Source organism: Onychomys torridus, chromosome 9, assembly GCF_903995425.1.
Source record: "Onychomys torridus chromosome 9, mOncTor1.1, whole genome shotgun sequence".
In the NCBI taxonomy this organism is placed as follows: Eukaryota; Metazoa; Chordata; class Mammalia; order Rodentia; family Cricetidae; genus Onychomys; species Onychomys torridus.
This window is the reverse complement of record NC_050451.1, coordinates 84,242,286-84,263,950: the sequence shown is the minus strand read 5'-3', so window position 1 is coordinate 84,263,950 and position 21,665 is coordinate 84,242,286. Positions and strand designations below refer to the sequence as shown.

The following is a 21,665-nucleotide window of genomic DNA, read 5'->3' as shown; positions in this document are numbered from 1 at the left end:
TTTATCAATAGCATTTTATCAATACTTCTATAATCATCACCTCTAACACTTGAATTTCATTAAAATCCACCAGGAGCAATACCTATGTATTCTTTACTAAGAGCTCTGCAACTTTGCTGTCTGGTTGATGCATGTTTTTCCCACCAGACTCCTTAATACTACATGCTGTGACTTTTACATGTTTCCTAGTTGTTTAATTTTAACAACTAATAATTCACATACATTTTATAAATAAATGGAACTTTTCAAATTTTTTCATGGAAAAGTGAATTTTCAGAAGATATCTTTGTAATCTCATTTAATTTCTGAGGCATCGCATACTCATGAACTTCAATGACAAATGTAAGAATGCAGTTGTAAGAATGAATCGAAAGCACTATGTTGTGAGGAGGATCAGAATAATATTGACCCACTTTTGAGTTGCCTTCTATTTCAGGTAAACAATTTTCTAAATCAATGAAAATTAATTATTTTGATCACATGAAAATGGCAGATTCATGCTGGTGAATAATTAAATCTCTTTTTCTTTTGGAATATGTATTCAGTGCAACCCACATAGTTGAAAGAGGTTGTTTTCAAGTCAGTACAAAGGATAAATAATCAATTGTGACTATCAAAATCTAAGTGAGGGAAAAGAATGGAATGATGTGAGGAGAATAATTCTGAGTCTTAAATGATAGCTGCACAGTTAGGGATGAAAGTGATGTAGGTTAGAGAATTACTAGAGTAAATGGCCACATTTTTGTATATGTTAGCTGGTTAATTTCATGCATATTTGAGTATATATTTGTTTATTTATGTACAAGTTTAATATACCCTAATATGCCAGGGCCTATGGTTTTAAGCATATAAATAAAAATAGACACTCCTGGACTTACTGTGAGGTTATAAACAAATAAACCATTCACTAGTTTAAACTGTCATTCTTGAAAGCACTTATCTAATAAAATACTGATGATAATAATATATAATATAATTTATTAAAACCAATAATAAAATAAATTAAAATAAGATAATTTAAAGTTAAAACTCTCACAAGAAATATGAAGATACTGAAGCAAATAAAGTAATAAGTGATAATATCAAAGTATGGTAGCACGTGTTTATCATACTTTATTTTATTTTTCAGTTTTGATTATAAGCATAACTATCAAACATAGCTTGTGGTATTGTTCCAATAAGCACTTTCTGCTCTGCTCCTCTTTTTTCTTTTTTACACCATCCAGAATCATGTAAAGTGAACCAAAACTCTAATTGACTATGGAAACGTTCTCCTTCAAGAGGCTCGGATTTATTAGATAATATAATATGAGAAATGTGAGGGAAAACATGAGAGGTAGATATCATCACATACAAAGAAGTACGCTGTTAATATATTAATTTTTAATCAGCAAAATGTGAGGGCTAGTTTCAATTGCCAGTTTGACCCTGTTTAGAATCACCTGAAAAAAAGAAACTCAATGAGGAATGGTTTGAATTAGGTTGGTCAGTCAGCATATCTGTCAGGAATTATATTGATGACAGTGGGACAATTAACCTACCGTGTATGGCATCATTCCTTGGGCAGGGGATCCAGAACTGTGCAAGAAGGGAGGAGCCGGAGTAAGCACTAGAGTGCCTGGATAAAGGCATTGCCCTCTGCTCTTGACTTGGATGTAGTATGAGCAGTGTCAAGATTCTGATGCTTTAATTTCCCAGAAATGGTGGGCTATACGGTGGCAATTTAATTAATTAATCAAAAAATAATATTTCCCTTATATGGCCATTTAAAATGTATCTTATCAGAGAAAAGATAAACAAATTTAAGACAGAAGGAAATTGCATTTATTAAAGGTTGGTTATAAAATATGCAAACATTAAAATCTAAACTTTTAAAAATGGTTTCAATGTGTTCATAGCATATATCCTCTGTAGGAATCAGAATAATTCTTACACTGTTTTGAAACAAAGAAATTGTTACTCAGTAAATAAGATTCAGCTTTTATTCTCACTGTGGTTGTCTTTTGTTTTTGTTTTTATGAACCATATGAAATTATCTGTAATTAGTATTTTGTAATGTTGAAAAAATTGAGTCAGCTTATCTGTAGATTTATCCCACAATGTTATACACTATGTCACTAAAAGAAATGCATAGAAACAGAGACCTTCAAAAGCACCATGGTTACTTGCCTTCCAAGTTCTATTCAGTACCTCTTCCTTGTGATTGCAATGATATTCTAGGTCTGTATTTCAGTGAGTAGCTAAAGTTTCTGAAAACTCTTACAACAAAATTGTTTTTACATTAGAAATTAAAAATGGAAATATTGGGTTCTTTACTGATTAATTGGTCAATCACTAAAATTTTAAATAGCAAATAAGTAAAGTCTGACCTCATCTGCTGTTTCCATTTTATGTGTTTCCCTTGAACTGTTTAAATGTGAAAAACTTCGAATATCATGATTCTTTAATCTTGACTACTCTTTGTTAAATAGATATTCATCATATGTGTGTCTTTATGGATATATAAAATGTAAATAGATGAATATTGTGTGTGTGTGTGTGTGTGTGTGTGTGTGTGTGTGTGTGTGTGTGTGTGTTGGGGTTTTTTTTCAGTCATAGCTCTCTTGGTTTTCACTGTGTATGATGTTGTGGCTTCATAGTCTCTGTCCTTCCTGCTTTTCCAAGATGTTCCATAATAAGTTTGAAAGAAATTTTAAAAAACTATGATTTTGATTATTTCTATCTACTCTTAGAAGTGTATATTTTTATTTAAATATTTTCATTTAGCTTACTGTTATGCATTTCAAGCATATGATTTCCAACGTATTATTAGTGACATACAATTTTTTGTGGATTTTCAAATTAATTTTTAATTTTTTTGAAATTAAAATTGTCACATCATTTCCTACTTATTTTCTGCTCTTTCTCCCTCTCCTCTAATCTCCCCACTCTCTCAAATTCATGATCTATAAAAATCTGAAAAGAGAGACACTAATGAACATTACAACATAGAATTCTTATGGGACCTGACAATGAATTACAGCCATATATGGTATACTAATATATTTAAACACATATATACATATTTATTTATTTAAATAAACAATGTCATAATATTTTTAATTACCAAAAGAATTTCCCATATTATCTATGAAATATGAAGACACAAAACCATTAATTTGAATCAGATTGTGTTCTTAACACCTACATTTTGCAACTAGACTCATGATTTTATGATTATCATACATGTAATCAGATGTAGTGCTAATATAATTGATATAAAATAAAAAATATAGACAATGAATTTACATATTAGATTATTTTATGAATTTATTTATAAAAACAAAGTATAAATTGGTAATTAAATTTGATTTACTACTTTATATCTTGTAATTATGTTAAATATTTTGTATTGACAAGTTCTTTAAGGAAATGCCTAAAGACTATTTCTTCATCTTTTATAGTTTTGTTTTTTCTACAGTTAATAAGAAATAAAGTTATATAAGATTTTACATAAGGTTACAAGACTTTTCCATAGCAAAATGTTAAAATTGAGTTCATAATAAGCATTATTAGTTTCCTAAAGTTTTCACTCTGTGATTATCCTTACAGAAAACATGTAATTTAATCCTTTGTACCCTAAACTTACAGTTCTTCTATGATAAGTAAGCCCCTTTCAGAATAAAAATAGCATTAAACATTAACCCTTTCATAAAGCTCTTAGTATTCTGTATGTGTGTGTGTGTGTGTTTGTGTGTGTGTGTATGCTTGAAATTCACTAGTTCTTGAAATATGCCAGGGTCTTCTAAAACACAAAAAAATAATGCTTTATATTAAATACTCACTCTTTATTTCCATCTGTACCCCTCACCTCCTCACAGTTTGGGACTGACATCAGAGTTTTATAGTTTCTAAGTGAACACTGTACCATTGAATTATAATTCTGGCTGTGTATTTTTGTATTTTCATTTTATTTTTTGCCCTGCCTTTTTTTTTCAGTGTTTTAGAATTCTATACTATGTGTACATCATTTATAAACTCTGTTTTCACTCTTTAATTCCTCCTGTGTTCCCTCTACTCCTTCTCAAATTCCTGACCTCTTATTTAATTACATATAATAATGTAGAATTTGATAACCTATGAGAAGTTGTTTCTTGAAGACTACCATTCCTTCCTCTATCAGGTTTAGAACATTTCGCTAATTTGCTCATATTGTTTTGAATTCACTTATTGGCCCTTGCCACCATGATGGGCTGGCACATAAGTAATTTCAGTACATTCCTGGAAGCAATAAGTGTTATAAACTATCTGTTTCAAATCACACCCATATCTCCAGTCCTTGGAAGATTGAGGCAGGGGTCAGTGAGTTTGAGGTCATCTTGGGCTACACATTTCCTGTCTTGTATACAACAACAGTAAAACAAGTAAGGGATGAAAATGCAAAATTCTATATTGTAAATTAAATATTAAAAGGAATTAAATACATTAAAACTGCTCATTAAAGCATTATGATCCTAACATCAAGAATTTTCTACAAATATATACTATGTTATTCAACTTTAATGTTGCCAAGATATCCACTAGTTCAAAAATACTAAGTGATTGTAATACGTTGTATTTTGCATAGTTGTTAGGAATACAATTTATAATTTCAAATAGCTGATTAAAGACAAGTGAGGGCTGGGCATTGGTGGTGCATGCCTTTAATCCAAGCACTCAGGAGTCAGAGGCAGGTGGATCTTTGTGAGTTCAAGGCCAGCCTGGTCACCAAAGCAAGTTCCAGAAAAGGTACAAAGCTACACAGAGAAACCCTGTCTGAAAAAACCAATAAATAAACAAACAAACAAACAAACAAACAAATAAATAAATATTATGATGGTGTATTTAACAGCAAACTCTTTTAGATGAAAGACAGAAATCTTCAAATGAAATGATAGATTGCCAATATAAAGCAAAAAGAAAACAAAAACAACAACTCAAAACCCAAGGGGAATGATGATCATAATAAATTGTATAAAATATTTTCAAAATAAGAACTATAAAACATAACTTGTATAGCCTGATAACATGTGCCTATACTTACAGATTTAGGAAGCTTAAATAGGAGTATCATTAGCCTGAGCTATGTCAGGGAACACTATATAAATAGATAGATAGATAGATAGATAGATAGATAGATAGATAGATAGATAGATAGATAGATAGATAGATAACGTAGGAATTCTTCAAACGTCAACAAAATGAGGGTTGGGGATTAAGCTCAGCGGTAGAGCGCTCGCCTAGCAAGCGCAAGACCTGGGGTTCGATTCTCAGCTCAAAGAAAAAAGAAACAAAATGAAAACAACTTAAACCTGAAACTCACCTCACTTCCCATCAGTGTTCTCAAATGCTTAAAGTGAACTTAAGTGAACATTAAGGGAAAATTTACTGACTTCTTTAATTGGTCTAATTTGTCTAAAGAATAACTATGGAAGAACTTCAGTGCTTCATAATCTAAACTCTGTTTTGTTCTCAGATATAACAGCAGATATTCTGAAGCTTTGCAATCAGAATGAAATCTGAGACTTGCAATTGACTACATATATCTTCATGTTTATTAAAATCTTCCATGGAAACAAATCTAGACAGGCCTATATTTACTGGCAAATTACAAGACTAAATATAGAGGATAGTTAGTGAGTTACTACAATACATATAATTGTAACTGATCATGTTTTTTTGTTAACTATAAAGACTACCATTGTAAATATTATTTCTCCAAATTTTATTTACATAAATCATGATTTAAACTATATTTGACTGTCATTATAAATAATGATTTGTTAAAAATTTATACCCATAAACTAAAATTATTACAGCTATGAAAACAAATCTTTTTCTAAAAACAATTTCTTATATTGTACTCACAGTTCATGTTTATCTTTATCCCAATAAGAATCTTAAAAATTTTCATTATATGAGTTATTTTTGAAATAGACTTTTTGTAAAAAGCTGATTTAAATACTTTGTTAATTGACCTGTTGAATTCTTCATCTTCAGTTTAAAAGGTTATATATTTCATATGATGCTTTACTAGAAAACATCAAATATAATTTGAAAAATCATATTTTCTGGGGCAGGACAAAAGAAACTCTCATTTTTAACAAACAAATCCCATTAGTAATTGTGTAGACATTTTTCCAGTGAATTATGATATGTTATTATATTATTCTTTTCTGGTGTTTCCTATTATGTCATGCCTTACTCCATGTCTATTTTTTTTTCTTTTTTCATTTTTTATTTAAGGATTTTTTTAAATCATTTTGCATATCACCCTCTCATCACTCCTCATTCTCTGCTCCCAGACTCTCCATCCACCCATCTCCCATTGCCTCTTGCAAAAGGGTAAGGGCTCTCATGGGGAGTCAGCAGTCCTGGTTCATTCAGTTGAAGCAGGACTAAGCCCCTCCCCACCCCTACATCATGGCTGAGCAAGGCGAATCCTGATCCCACTGCCAGGAGCCCCTCAAACAGACCAAACTACACAACTGTCTCCTATATAAAAAGAGCCTCGTCTGGTCCCATGTGTACTCCACAGCTGTTGGTCTAAAGTTTGTGAGTTTGTAGGAGCTTGGTTCAGTTGTCTCTGCAGATTTCCTCATCATGATCTCAATCCCCTTGCTCATGTAGTCCCTCCTCCCTCTCTTCTACTGGACTCCAAGAGCTCAGCCTGGTGCTTGGATATAGATCTCTGCATCTGCTTCCATCAGTAACTGGATGAAGTCTTTATGTTGACAGTTAGGGTATTCACCAATTTGATTACTGGGGTAAGCCAGCTCAGTCACCTTCTCCACTATTGCTAGTAGTCTAAGCTGGGGTCATCCTTGTGGATTCCTGGGAACTTCCCTAACACCCACTTTCTCCCTATCCCCATATTGTTCCCTCTATCAAGACATTTCTTTCATTGTTCTCCCACTCCTTCCCTGTTCCAGCTTGACTATTCCATTCCCTTATGTTCTTATCCCCCAACCCATCCCCTCTATTGACCACCCCTTACCCTCAGTTTACTCAGATCTCATCTATTTCCCCTTCCCAAGGTGCTCCATGCATGTGTGCATCTTAGAGTCTTCCCTGCTAGCTAGCTTCTCTGGAGTAGTGGGTTATAGACTGGTTATCCTTTGTTTTACAACTAGAATCCACTTATGAGAGTACATACCATGTCCATCTGAGTCTAGGTTACCTCACTCAGGATGATATTTTCTAGTTCCATCTGCTGGGGATGTCTTTCTGTATGCTGTGAATGTGTGTTGCTATTATTTGGTTGGTAAATAAAATGCTGATTGGCAAGTAGTCAGGGAGGCAGTATAGTATAGTCAGGATAAGCAGAGAGGAGAATTCTGGGAACAGGAAGGCTGAGTCAGGAATTGCCAACAATATACAGAGAAAGTAAGATGTGAAGGCAGAACTGAGAAAAGGTACCAAGCCACAAGACTAAATATAAATAAGAATTATGGGTTAATTTAAGTGTAAGACCTAGTCAATAGTTAGTCTGAACTAATGGTCAAGCATTTTTAGTTAATATATAAGCCTCTGTGTGTTTACTTGTGTCCAAGCAACAGGAGGGCTGTGGGAGCCAAGCAGCACCAGGAAAACTTCAGCTACATCTATCCATTTGCCTGCAAATTTCATGATGTCATTGCTTTTTCACTGCTGAGTAGTTCTCCTTTGTGTATATGTACCACATATTCTTTATTCATTCTTTGGTTGAGGGGCAACTAGGCTGTATGCAGGTTCTGGTTATTCTGGATAATATGGCTATGAACATAGTTGAACAAGTGTCCTTATGGTATGATTAAGCATTCCTTGGGTATATGCCCAAGAGTGGTATCATTGGGTCTTGAGGTAAATTGATTCCCAATTTTCTGAGAAACCACCATACTGATTTCCAAAGTGACTATACAAGTTTGCACTACCACCAACAGTGAAGGAGTGTTCCCCTTGCTCCATATCCTCTCCAACATACCCTGGCATCAATGTTTTTGATCTTAGCCATTCTGAGAGGCATAAAATGGTATCTCAGAGTTGTTTTTGTTTGCACTTTTCTGATGACTAAGGATGTTAACAATTCCTTAAATGTCTTTTAGTCATGTGAAACTCTTCTATTGAGAATTCTCTGTTCTGATCTTTACTCTTATTTTTTAATTGTTTTGTTTGGTGTTTTGATGTCTAGTTTCTTGAATTCTTTATATGTTTTGGAGATTAGCCCTCTGTCAGATGTGGGATTAGTGAAGATGTTTTCCCATTCTGTAGGCTGTCAGTAAACATTTTTTAATGGGTAGTCTAATAATATTCCAGGTGTTTTCCCTCACTTTACTATCATTTTTCACTTTTCTCACAATCATTCTAAAGCCTTCTCTGTACTTTACTGAATTCTATTTGTCTTAACACTCATTCCTCTCTTGATTTATTTCTATAACTTTTCTTTCAAAATCTGTCTAGCACCAATTTTTAAATTTTGTCTCTTTTTTTACCAGTGCCCTAAATAACAGTTGTGAGTTAAACACAAACTCTTATTGTCGGCCTTTGTTTCTGAATATAAAATGGGTTTGGTTTACCCAGTAAATACAAAGGTTGAGCCTTGTGTCTTATATTTGTATGTATATATATATAATAACCTTTCAGTTTCCTATTTTGGGGTCTGTTTGCAATTATTTAAGTATAATTTGTAAATATATTCTGAAATTGATGTTTCTTTTTATATTTTTCACTTTGCTTCCAGTTTCAACTTATTTCTTCTTACAATTATTATCAGCATACATGCATTATTTGAATTGCAAAGGTAGATCACACTAATAGTTTAAAGAAAGAATGGATTATCTTATGTATTACTTAGTGAATGTCAAGAAATTAAAATAATAAGTTCTAGTGAGAAAACACATTAAAAAGAAAAATCTGTAAAGAGAAATATATTAAAAGATGACTTAAGTTGATATTTTTATAGTAATGCAACCCATTATAAATTTCTGAAGCTTATCAAATTTCTCATTTGAAATGCAGTATTTGTGCATATTGAAATACTTCTGCAGTGAAGACTTTCAGTTTAAATATATTTGCAATTTGTTTTTTCACATGGCTGTTTTGTTTGAGCTATGCAAAGCGTTAACAAATGTGTCTAAGTATACTCATTTTCATTCATCCATTGTATTCTTCCATAATAATTTCCTGTTACTGGATGAAGAATAATATAAAGCAATTATCTTGGTAATTTTCATTACTGTGAAGAGACATCATGATCATGGCAGCACATATAAAGCAAAACATTTAATTGGGGTGACTAACTTGTAGTCCATCATCATAAGAGTGGGATATGTCAGTGTGAAGGTAGACATGGTGCTGGAGAAGGAAATGAGAATCCTACATCTTGCAGGCAACAGGAAGTAGTTTGTCTCACTGTGCATGGCTTGAGCATATATAAGATTAGGATACATGGATAAAATGCTTTCAGTGTGAAGATGAGTTTAAATCCCTAGAGTACAGGGCAACATCATTCATTGGATAAGAGAATCCACAGATATGTACAGGCCAGCTGGTATGGCATGCTCAAAGGTGAAAAGCAGGAGACCCTGCTCACACAAAGTGGCTCATGAGGACCCAGGTTTGTTCTCTGACCTATATATACACACCAAAGTATGCCTGCTCACACATTACACACACACACACACACACACACACACTGCCCTGTAAGTAAATACATTGATGGTTTTAAAATATATGAAAAGATCTACCTTGTTTTCCAGCTCCTATGGAGCTGTAGTTTGTAGTCTAGTTATCCTTTGCTTTACATCTAGTATCCACTTATGAGTGAGTACATATGTTTGTCCAGAGTCTGGGCTCCCTCACTCAGGATATTTTCTAGTTCCATCTGTTGGCCTGCAAATTTCATGATATCATTTTTTTTTTTTTTTTACTGCTGAGTAGTAATCCATTGTGTATACCTTGCCTTAGAGGACATGGAAATGGGGGAGGGTTGGGGAGGAAGCCTGAGGAGTGGGAAGAGGGATGTTATCCTCTAAGGGCTCTCAGATTAGACTGCCATCCTATGCAGTAAAGATGGTATCCTCTAAGCGCTTTTCCACAAGCACAGAAAGACCAAGAGAAAGAGAAAACACCATGAATTGGGGATCATAGAATTTTATGGTTTACTTAATAGATAAAAATTACACAATTAAGCAAAATATGTGCAGCAACCCCTTTGTCCTTTGAGCCTGTCTTCATTTTCTACTCCCACTTTCTTAACGACCTGACCACAGTAGTTTGTGGACTCTGAACAAAAAACAAAACAACAACAACAAAACCTCTAGTTCTTTTTTAATCTGCTTTCAGAGGTATTTCATGTGAACAAGGAGCTCCTCATTTGATTAGGACAAAATTCTCCACATGTTTCCTGGTCTATAAACTTTCTTAACACTTATCTGACTTTCTCACCTTCTCCCTTTTAGTGCACTTGAAATGGGTGTTTCTGAAGTTTCTATGTTACACAAGTTTCATAAAATATTAACAGGGGTTATCTTCTGTACTATCTTTGTCTAAGAAAAATCAAAACATATAAAATAATTAATACTATTTCAACAGCATGCACTTGGGAGAACAGAGCTAAAGAAAAATAAGCACATTGTTCCTTTTCATATACCTTCTCTTTTTAATTTTAAGAAGAATCTTGAATGGGGGAAGTATATACCATGAAAAACTAATCAAATACTTTAACATCACAATGAAAATATTCTATAAAAACATGCTATGTTCTATTGAATTTAACATAAAAAGTAATTTCTCTTCTAATAAATTCAATGTATTATCATCTTATACTTTTATTATGCTTTTCTAGGCCTCTTGGATCCCTGAATGCTTATCTCTTGTAGACATAAGATTCTCTTTTCTCCACACCTTTCTTTATTGCTTGAAATTTAATTACTATCTTCATGGATTATAATAATTTTTCTTAGACTCAAGATAACCTTATTATTATTATTCTTTAACTAATGGTTTGTATAATCATTTCATGTTTTTTAGAACAATACTTATACATAATTCATAGGTCAACACTTGCTATTTTATTTTGATCATGATTTTATATGAATATATACTTAATATAAATACTTAAAATCACCTATTTAATTTTCACTTGTTTGAGTTGTTTATCTGTTCATTTTTATTTCCTTCTTTTAATGACTTGTATGATCCTCACATTATTTCTTTGCATGACTACAGCAAAGCTTATTTAAGTTTTCATTCTATACATTTAAGCATTATTAAAATTTGGACAGTAACTTATTATATTTTCTTTAAGTAATTTCTCTGCTAAATCAACTCTTACTTTGTCTCCTAGGATTCAATTAGAGTTGTTAGACTACATAATGTTTTCTAAATGTCCTTAAGTCTGTGTTTCATTTACAATTTTCTTATTTCTATTTTCCTGACCCACTATTTTATTAATTCCAGTTTTCTGTAACTCCAGTTAAATCCCTATTATTTTGATCATTTATTGTACTTTTTAGTTCTACAAGCCACTTTTTTATTAGTTTATCCTTTCTTAATCTATTCCTCAATGAGCATTCTAACCTTCTCTCTTGTTTTTACTAGCATAAATTTTATTTTTTTTATTTTCCATTTTTAAAAAGCAGATTTCCTTCTTCATATATCTTGACTACAATATATCTTGACTACACCAGCCCTTCCCTGTAATTCTCCACATTCCTCCCCACTGTCTCTCCCATCAGGATTCATCCCCTTGTGTCTCTCATTAGAAAAGAACAAGCCTTGAAAAGATAACAAAATATAAAATAGAATAAGATAAAACAAAAAACATCACATAGAAATTGGAAAAGGCAACACAACAGATGGAAAAAAGACTAGAAAAGGCACAAAAATCAGTGACTCACTCATTCAAATACTCAGGGGGCTCATAAAAACACTAAATTGAAAGCTATAATATAAATGTAGAAGACCTGGAAGAGACCCATTTTGGCCTTGTGTTTGCTGCTCAGTCTCTGTGAGTTCATATAGCTTTGGTCAGTTGATTAAATGATTTAGATATTATTTATATAAAAATATAGTACTTTACTAGACTACTTCCAGTAGTTTGTTTCTTTGTTTGGTTATTATCTATCTATCTATCTATCTATCTATCTATTTATTTATTTATTTGTTTGTTTTTTTGTTGACTTGAGAAGAATCTCAAGGTAGCCCTGGCTTTTCAGACCATGCTGGCTTTGAACTCATAGAAAAGTAAATGTATGGGCCACCATGTTCCTCTATACTCCAAGTTATTAAATAATAAGATTTTACATTTTTATATCATCATTGATAACAATGAACCCCACTCAACAGTGCCAATTAAGTCTAAGTTTACTTATCAGAGTGATGTAAAGTATTCATTGTGTTTTGTTTCTAGTGAATATTCTTTTCATTTTTCTCCTTTCCCTCTATTTTACCTCTTTCCTTCCCTCCTTCCTTTAGTCCTTCCTTCCTTCTTTTCTTCCTTCCTTCCTATTTCCATCTCCCCTTTCTATTTCTCATCTTTTTGTAGATGTTTTTGTTGTCTCAGACTAGGTCTCACATTGTAGATCTTGATGGCCCAGAACTTGCTATATAGATTAGGCTAGGCCCAAGCTCACAGAGAAGCATCTACTTTCCACTGCCTTGAATGTCCTAGGATTAAATGCATGCACTACTATGACTGACTCTTCTTCCCTTTTGAAAGGGCATCATGACTTGCTATATAGCATAAGGCAGTCTGTAATAGTAGACACTCATTTAAAGTATACTAAAGTATGACCTAATTATCAAAAGAATACTACAACAAATTTTTAATAATACATACTTATTACTTTCAAACAATTTTGTTTTATTTTGTTCAAAATATTTATGTTTTAATAGTTTTACTTATAAACTTATAAATTAATGTTAATTTAATAAGCTGAAGTATTTTTTATATAGCTCAAACTCTCTGGAAGGGGAACAGACCTTGAATCAAGCCTTGATTGCAATTGTGGTGCCTCACACTCTCAATGTCTAACAAACACAAAGGAGACTCATGGCTACTCATGTCAATGTTTTCAAAAAGTCAGTTCTAATATCAGCACTTTCAAACATTTTCTACAGAGGCATGTCAAATAATTCACATCCAAACCTCTCTTTTTAATCAATGCCATTGTGTTCTCATTGAATATTCAGTTCTTGTGATCTATATTGCTAGACAGAATGTACTGTGGCAGTATTATTTAGTATTATGTTAAATATTAAATACAAAGGTAGACATGCAAAAGTTTTTTGGAACACACAGGAGCAGCTTATGTAAGCTAAGTGAAACTGCTGCAGTTTTAATCAACTGTACCAAATGAGTTGGATTTTAGAGAAGGATATGGTGATGCTGAGAAAGATGTACAAATTTTATCTTTTGGATGGAATAGTCTTTACAAATACGGTAAATCCATTGGATCTTTAGTATACACTCATGTGTTTTTCTTGATTTTTATTTTGTCTGAATTATAGAGTATTGACCTCACCTACTACTGTAGCATGATATATCAGATAATTTATGCCCAATAGTGTTTGTTTTATGGAATCTGTGCCCCATTATTTGCATGTGTATTTAGAACTGTGAAAACTTATTGAAGACAGTGTGATTGCTTTATTCATCAACCACTTCTGGTTACTTTGGTTTGCTATATTGCTTTATAATATACTAGTATAATCATTCAGGTAGTTTTACTCTTCCATTTACTGGGCAGATTCTTTTCCATGGAGAGATTCTCAGTGTGTGAGTTAATTTGCGGTTAAGTATATTTCTTGAGAACAATAGTAAGTTCTAGTAACTGGTGGCTTACTCCACCCTCTGATCTCCAGGCACCAGAAAGTTAGGGGCCCAGAAGGTGTGGCCTAGATTAAAGGTGGCTCTTCACACTACAAAATCTCTTGTTTAAAAGTTAGTCTATAATCATTTAATTTTAACAGATCCCCTGCAGGTGTATCCAGCTGCTTGAGTTTTAATTCAAGATGTACTCAAGCTGACAATGAAAAATAGACATTGAAATATTATACTGTATTGATTTATATTTAATTCATTAAAAACAAAAGCACTGTCACATAAATATTTCATTGGAAATAAATCTTATGTTTATGCTACAAAGAAAGTGTATACCTTACTTATTTCCATAAGTATTATAGTAAAGAATTAAAAATTATACTTGTTTATTTTATAGACATATAAATTAGATTGCAGAACCTACTAAAGCAGCCAAATTATATATTTTTTTCTTTAACTCACAAAATATCTCTTTTAAAATATTTCTGACCTACCTATTTGTTTATATCTTAACACTTCTGATAATAAAGGCTTATTTACATTCCAATTATCTTATAAAATAAAATTGCACTCAGAAGCATAATTAATGACTATATTCACTTTTCTCTCATCTAAATATCAACACCTGGTCTTTGATTATATCCACTATAATATTTCCAAGATTTAGCTTCTCTCTTGGGGTTAATAAGTTATTTGAAAATCAGTGTGCTTAACATGGCCAAGCATTTATTTTTAACATTTCCTTACATTTCAGTACTGATAACAATGATTATGCTTCCATTATTGTATATTGCAGTGTGGGATGAGTTACCCTTTAGTGACTTAAAATCTTTAAGTCAATTTTTGTTAGTCTTTTTATTTATGAATTTTAATAGTTTTGATTATGGCTTAATAATTTGAATTAAAATTATGCATACTTATTATGCAATATTTAAGCAGTATAAATAAATCAAAACATTTGAAAAGATAGGAGAGATAGGCATTCCTGAAATATGTGCTAAGTTTGTAGGGCTCAACAGAGTTGAAGTTTTCACTAAACCATTCAGTCTTTTACTATATTCAGATTCTGACCAAGAATTATTCTAATATGTATTTCCCCGACTCTTCTTTAATGTATTTTTCTTTCATACTGAACCTGACACATTGAGAAAGAGAAACTAAAATCAAATCAACTACTTGAAAATTAATTTAGCAATCTTAATTCTTGGTCACTGATGTTAAACATGTTCACTATTATGTCACTAATTTATTCTTGTTGTGTTATGTTATTGTCTTTGTCTGAAATAAGAATAAGATGGCCCTGGCTGAGTGATGAGTGAGAAGTTAGGAGGATTTGCTCCTCTTCAAGAGAACCCAAACTTGGTTCTAAGCTCCTAAACAGCAGCTCACAATGTTCCATAATGCCAGATATGGGATCCAATAGCTCTGGATTTTGCTGACACCTCTACTCATGTACATAAAGCCATGTATATATAAATGCACATAAAATAACTTAAAAATCTAAGACACCAAAGAAGTTTATAATATTTTGTTTTACTGTTCTCTTTAGCAGATGTGCATGTCTCTCTTTTTATTTCTCTGTCATCTATCATCTACCTATCATCTCTATCTATTAATCTATCTGAATCTTTCTTTTCATATTGATTAGAGAGTAGAGAGTTGAAATGTCAATATGCTTAAAGTGGATCAATATTTATTTTAAAAAATTTGTTACACTTCATTAATGATAACAGAATTATAGTTTTATTGTGTAATATTACAGTACTTGGCAAACAATTCATTTCTTCACTTTTGTAGACTTTTAAAATTTTAATACTTTTATGATGATGGATCATAAGAGAGAGATGATTTATTGTTTTCAAAATATACATAATTTAATTACTATGTTATATATAGATAAATATGAAAAAGACTACATTGTGTAACAATATTACCTTATTCTTTTCTCTATGAAATGAAAACTTTGTATTTGGTGTGAAACAAAAAGAATTAAAAACACATTTATTTATAAAGTACTATTTATATACTACATTGTGAATTATTCATTAAGATTTAAATTTTGTTTATAGTTATATTAGCATAAACATTCATAATTGCTAATTTGTGAACCATGAAATTTATAAAACAAAGAAAGATAACAAATCAAATAAAACATGGTAAATTACATATTAAAATTATAACATATTGTTTTTAAAATACAAAATGATCAGTGTTTGTAACACAAAATGCTAAATGGTCTTATTAATTATTCTTACATCCATACCTGTGTCTATAAGATCTTTTATGTGAATGTCATTTATTCATATTTTTAAATTTTATCTTTATCCTTTTAGAGTTTGACAAAAAAAATGTGCTTTATGGTTTCTCCTGAATTTTTTGTTCTTTCTGTTATAGCTGTTCTATCACCCCCAAGTAGTATAGCTTAATTGCCTTTTTGCACAGTACATTAGCATTTTAAAAAGCCAGAGATTCAATTATTATCTGTCTAGCTTCTGAATTTTGTATCATTGTATTTACTGCTGAAGATGTCTGTAAGATATCTGTGAAGGTTCCTTTTGGATCCTGTATAATATTTGTAAATGACTCAATTTTTCCCTTAATTTTTCAATTCTGTCCCAAGCATTCAAGGCTACTATTCAGTGTAAAATTAGGGTGTGGTCATCATATAAAAATTGTCATTGTATATCAGTATAATCACCTTCTCCAAGAAGTTGCTCTTTGGAAATTTCCATACCTCTAGTCCTACATCATTGTTCTATAGTCTTAGCCTCCTCTTTCTACCAGATTCTCCATTGTAACTATGGACAAACCTCTAGGACAGCTGTAACCGAATCTTTCCAGTACTGAGGGATAGTTCTATTGCAAGTTGATTACGAGTTTAGCATCTGCTTTACAATGAAGAATGCATGCCATATGATACTATAGCTTCTTTCAATTTCCTCAAATCTAACATTTCCACTGGAGTCCATTTAGCTTGTACACAGCCTTGAGCATTTGGTAGTTTCTGTATGGTTACCAGATAGATTAAAGTTGGTTGTTTGGAAACCTTAGGCTATTGCTCTGTAAGCATGTAATTCAATGCTGAGATAGGTTCGCATTTAAATTCTTTTGTCTCTGTCTGAATTTCTCTATGATTTGTTTTAACAAGTTTTCCTAAAACTTTTATGTTGGCACTCAAAATAACCAATCTTCTTTAATGATGAAACAAAAATGATCAAACAAATAATATCCATAACAGATGTTATATAAATCCTATCAACAGTAATTATCTTCTCATTTAATTGTTCCACTTTCAAATTGCCCAATGTGTTATCAAATAGAGACTAAATTCCCTCCATTGTAAAAATGTTAAAAAATTCTCTTTTAACGAATTTCTCCCTTTAAGAAATCCTACTTGACTCACCAAATTTGACAACAGTGATGATTCAGATGTAAATCTGAGACATCTGCGTAGAACAATAGAAGCCCAGGCAGGTTTCAAGACAGCTACTTAGTGTGATATCAGCCCAGGATGGGGACTGAGTGAGATACCACAACCCACCAGGAGACAATAAGTGAAAGGTGGAACCATTTGAATCCAGCTGTTTAGGGATTTGAGCCCACTTGGTATGGAGACTCCAGCTGTGTGCAGTTTAGGGTTGAGCAGGGACCTGTAAAGCCCCAAGCAAGTGTCGTTTTTGTGAATTCATTCCACAAACATTGGGCACCAGATATAACATGAATTTCTCAACAGTCTTATTAATAATAACAAACAAACAAACAAAACCAGAGCCAGATATTGGGGTGAAAGCTAGAAGATCAGAGAAACAGAACCAGCCACAGCCAATCTCACCTTACAAACTCCTCAGCCTCCAGAACAAGACTTCCTGTTTGCTCACACCTTATATACCTTTGTGTGCCCTGCTGTCTTCCTTCCTTCCTAATGCTGGGTTTAAAGGCTGTGTATTTCCTAAGCAAAGGCATGAGATCTCAAGTGTTGGGATTAAAGGTGTGTGCCACCACTGCCTGACCTCTATGTCTAATTTGGTAGCTGGCTATGATCTCTGGTCCCCGGATAAGTTTTATTGGAGTGCACAAATACAATATTGCCACAAGTATTGAGAACATACATACAAGTAACATTATAAAGACATAGCATGTTGTATTTATGTATTTGGAGATATATGTGTATATACATATTCATAGGCTGCACACATAAGCTAAAACTTACAGGTAAGAAATATTTGGTGATGACTGACAATTACTTTTCTTCAGGGATACACCTTCCAGTAGGTTATATTAACCCAATTGGCTAGCCCCAAACACATTTAATGGGACCAATGCTATAAATACATACATATTTGTGTGTGATACACACATATATGCAACATATATCAAACACACACATATACATATATATTGTAACAGTAATAATTACAGAAGAAGAAGGCATAGATTTGAGAGTGTAGGTGACCACATAGGGGACTTGGAATGGGGAAAAGATAATTTAGACATAGTGTAGATAGAGTTCTCTTATATAAAATTCTCAAAAAAGTTAAATTAACAAAAGGTAGGTAGTTAGAGAGCTCAACTTTTAGTGGTTTTAGGTTGGAGGGTCAAAAAGAGACATTAATGAATGTTAATGAGTGAAGCAGTTATTTCAGGACAAATGACCGTGAAATAAAGTACAAAGTTATATTTATAGTTTTAATAGTCCATGAGGTCAAGAACCATTATAATTTTAAATATTTCAGGTGGCTGGTGATTATATCATGTGCTGATTGTGATATGAGTTTGTAATCTAACTTTTAAAATAGTATTTATTATCTTTCCAAACATTGTTACTTAATTATAATAAAGATAAAAATTAGAGATTACATAGAATTTGGGGTTAGGGATTTAGCTCAGTGGTAGAGCACTTACCAAGCAAGCGCAAGGCCCTGGGTTCGGTTCTCAGCTCTGAAAAAAAAAAAATAAAGAATTTAATCATTCTATTAAAGATTCTTTAATTTGTTATTTAAGCATAAAGGTTTTAAATATTTAAACAGGAATTACTTGAGTATAATATAAAAAATGTCCAAAATATATTTTTATTTAATATTAAGAGGAAACACTACTAAATGCATAGTATGTGTTTTCTAAATTCTTGTCTTATTTATCAAATTAGGAAACTTATCCTGTAAATAAAGGGTGTTCTGGTGTGGAAAACTGATTTATAAATCTCATCCAGGATTGAAGATTGAGGCACATTAATCCTACCCAAGTTTGAGATTAAGAAATGATATATGAGACTTGCACAAGAGAAAACCATGCTGAACCAACATCGTCATTTATCTGACAGATCAAAAGACCTTGAAGAAACTGAATTATTTCTAGCCGTGGTGTAGAGGAAATCAAAACATGAAAATTTTTAGAAAAATAAAAGTGTAGGAGAAGATGAATTCAGGAAAAAAAGTCTTGACATTCAGTTTCTGCTTATCTGTTCATATTTTCATTGTTTTTGTTTTTGTTTTTAAATTTGGAGAATCCCATACTTATATACAATTAAATATGATATAATTTTCCTCCAAGTTCTCCAATACCACAAAACAGAGTTCTTGCTATCCTCCTTCATTTTATTTAATTAATCCACTAAGTCCAGTTTTTATTCCCCTTGTGGGTGTTACTGTTCTGACACTCAGTACCTACCACTGTCCACATGTGAAAAAAACAAACAAACAAACAACAACAACAACAAAAAAAAACCAAACAACAACAACAACAAAAAAAACCACGATTTTTTCCCTCTACCACTAACTGTCAACTACAAATAGTTCATCAGTATGGAGTGGGTGCTTATTATCACCTAACCTATCTATGTCAAGAATTTAGCCTGCTTGATATTGTACAGGTTGGTTTAAAATATGCAACCCCTCACTCCCTATTTCAGCCTTTATTTTAAGTAATTCTAGACTCTCACTATGAATCAAACTTGTTTTATCCAATTTAGTAATAGTGCATTCACCCAAACTGGGATGACTTGCAGCTAAATGTTCATAGCATTTATTAAATTATGAAATCATCAGTAAGAATAAAACTTTCACACTAAAACATTTTATTAAACTTGCAGATCAATTATGATAAAAGGATCTGGAGGGAATCATTTTACAACTTCTGCTTCAAATAAAGCTGGAGCCATTCTCCAGGACTACCTTTATTATTTTCAATTTTAGTCAGGAGTGATGAATTCTACACACAATCCTGGAAATATCAAGTGTAATTTGGAGAAATTTGTCATGAACTTAGCAACTTTTATTCCTATTTGAAAGAAATATACATAGCATAACAAAATTTGAAATATTTAAAGGCATCCTTGAAAGTCTCTGAAAATAATCATATTGAATAGATTAATAATGTTCATAACAGATGACCCATAATTTTAAAGACTTCATATATGTTAAATATTTTGTAAATTATTTTGATTGTTGTAGGCACATAGAAACATCTTTTCCAGTCGACAGCAATTATTCATTTTATCTATCTATCATAGTTTTACTTTGCTTCACGTTGTGCTCTAAAGGACCGCCAATCAAATTGGATGGAAAAGGAATCTTTAAATCTCATTCTCAATGGGAAATAAAGTTTAAATGGATACGGTATTTGCTTATGATGTGTCAGCTGTCTTTCTATAAATAAAATGTATTCATCAATTAACTCAGTATTGTTTGTGGTACATGAGCCTTTTAATGAATACTTTTCATTTATACTGGTAATATTTTGCACAAGAGTTTTGCTAATGTGCTGAGGAAGGAGGTTTCCAGCTAATCCCTTACCACATCCCTGTTCATTTTGGTCATGTTGAAAAACTTGGGCATCATAAACTTTTTTTGTTTATTTTTAGCAACTTAAAATATTTAATTTAATGATAGTTTTTCAATCAATTTATTATTAAACATAGTTTTAATATAATATTATTTGTATTGATCATGGAAGTTAAAGTACAATAATAATGTTAAGATAATTTAATTGAAGCATTATCATACAAGTTTATGAACCATATTATAAAGCTTTAATATGCATAGCTTATGTTAAAACCAAGGTAACAAGCATATTCATTATGTCAAGCATTGATCATTTTTGAGGCAAAATATTCAAAATTGTCTCCTGATATTTTGAAACATTGACTATATGTAGATGTATCCAGCTTGTTAAATAAGAAACACAGAACCGATTGCAGAGTTAAAAACCTAGAGGTCAGAGCAAAAGCGGAAAACCTTACCCTTCACTGCTTCTGCCGTTCTTCCTCTCCGCAAGAGACCTACTTCTGTGCGTCCTGTCTATTTAAAGACTTTCTGTTCTGTTTTCTCATTGGTTGTAAACCCAGCCACATGACCTCCTTGTCACTGCCTGTTTGTACAGACCTCCAGGTCGTCTATGGTTGGTATTGAGATTAAAGGCGTGTGTCTGCCCTGCTGGCTGTGTCCTTGAACACACAGAGATGCGCCTAGCTCTGCCTCCCAAGTGCTGGGATTAAAGGCGTGCCCCACTACTGCTAGGCTTCTGCTCTGGCTTGCTCTGACCTCAAGGCAACTTTATTGACATACAAATAAAATCACATCTCAATACAAATAAAATATCACTATAACTATAGCCTTTTCAAGTATAACAGAGAACATAACTTCATTCTTCTACTTTACTGTAATTTTATATTTACTGGCCAATTTTTAACACCACTTTTTACACCTTCATGTCTCTAGTCTTCAATCACTATCATTTTACTTTCACATTGCATGTGATTTTCTTTATTAGAGTCTTCATATGAGTAAGAATTTACTACAGTTGCTTTGTGAGCTTGGGTATTTCTCTTTTTGTAATGTCTTTCAAG

At 32.3% G+C, this 21,665-nt stretch overlaps 1 protein-coding gene across 1 annotated transcript in view; it reads left to right on the top strand.

The window, feature by feature from the left end:
- Positions 1-21,665, top strand: part of Klhl1 (kelch like family member 1) — a 351,846-nt gene that overhangs the window by 109,148 nt on the left and 221,033 nt on the right. The gene's annotated exons all lie outside the window — the stretch shown is intronic.